The 1,515-nt window shown below is 41.0% G+C and overlaps 1 protein-coding gene across 2 annotated transcripts in view; it reads left to right on the top strand.

The window, feature by feature from the left end:
• The window catches only part of HMGCR (3-hydroxy-3-methylglutaryl-CoA reductase), a 31,628-nt gene that overhangs the window by 14,712 nt on the left and 15,401 nt on the right, over positions 1-1,515 (top strand). The gene's annotated exons all lie outside the window — the stretch shown is intronic.

The raw sequence follows: 1,515 nt of genomic DNA, 5'->3' as shown, positions 1-1,515 counted from the left end.
CCCAACTTTGGGTTGCAGTGGTTCTTGCTGCTTTTTATCTCCAGGTGTTTTTATCTTTATTTAGGGCAGGTGCAACCTTCTTTATGAGGCTTTCTTCACCTCTCCAACTGGAAGGAATCTCTATTTTTTGGTGTCTTTTTAATGACAGCTACCTAGCTCTTTTACCACAAATTTAGATGCTTATTTTGATCATTAGGCATCAAACTATTGAAAAATTCAAGAGAGCCTTGTACAGAGTAAGTCTCTTATCCAATTTGAAAAAAATCAGTGACTTTGCATCGGTAATACTACCTATTTGTGTAGTTCATCTTGATGTGTTTTGGAAAATCAGGTGTGCAAAGATTGTGTGTGTGTGTGTGTGTGTATACACACATATATGAGGGGGGTACCTCCCCCATAAAACTGGAACGGTTCTGCGGGGCAGAGCTTTCTTAGTATGTAAGCTGTGCATACTATGCAAGCTGTGCCTCCCAAGGCATGCATTGAGCAACTCACTTCTGAGTTAGTGCACCCAGTGGCATCACCTGGGAAGGTTCTCTCTGGTGGATTTTTTTGGGAAAGCAGTATTCCTTGATTGTCATTGTTTGTGATGGCTGTTTTAAGAGAACAATATAAGGCTGTGAATATTTGTTTCCTGCTTGGGAAAAATGTTGCAGAAACTGCTGTGATGAACACAGCTTACAAGGAGAGCACTGTGGGAAAAACTCAAGTGTACCAGGTGGTTTTCTCATTACAAAACAGGTGAACTGTTGATTGATGACAAAGCTTGTTCTGGATGTCTGTCTACTTCCCAAACAGACAAAAATGTTGACAGAATTTGTGCACTTGGGCTTGAAAATTGACAACAGACCACAAAAGAGGTGGGCAAGTTATCTGGAGTATCTTGGAGGTCGATCCAGCGAAGTTTGATGGAAGATTTGGCAATTTGAAGCATTACTGTGAAATTTGTGCCTCAGATTCTTACTGACCAGGAAAAAGAGCATCGAGTGGAAACATGCTGTGCTTTGAAAGCACAGCTCCGAAGTGACCCAGACTTTTTTCCCCAAGCTCATCCTGAAAGCAAACATCAATCAAGCCAATGGAAGATGAGATCATTACCTTGCCTCAAAAAAGCTTAAGTGAAATCAAAGATCAAGACAATGCTCATTTGTTTTTTTGATGTGAGGGGGATAGTGCATTTGATGTTTGTTCCACCAGGTCAAACTGTTAATCAAGCTTTCTATTTAGAAGTTCTAAAAAGATTGCTTATAACAGTGTGTGACCAAAAAGGCCTGATTTGTGGCAAATGAGGGACTGGTTTTGCCACCATAACAATGCACCAGCTCATGCAGCCATCTCAGTGCTCCAGTTTTTGGTAAAAAAAACCCAGCATATCTCTCTTGCCCAATGCACCTTACTCACCTGACCTGACCTCCATGCGACTTCTTTTTGTTTTCTCAAATGAAGAGGGACATGAAAGGACAGCAATTTGACAACATAGAAGAGGTGAAGAAAAAAATGAAGGAGGTGCTGTCA

Source organism: Echinops telfairi, unplaced genomic scaffold (assembly GCF_000313985.2).
Source record: "Echinops telfairi isolate 266 unplaced genomic scaffold, ASM31398v2 ScPeMD7_7469;HRSCAF=8507_1, whole genome shotgun sequence".
NCBI classification, from domain to species: Eukaryota; Metazoa; Chordata; class Mammalia; order Afrosoricida; family Tenrecidae; genus Echinops; species Echinops telfairi.
Note: the sequence above shows the minus strand (reverse complement) of the source record. Positions and strands in the feature narration are given on the sequence as shown.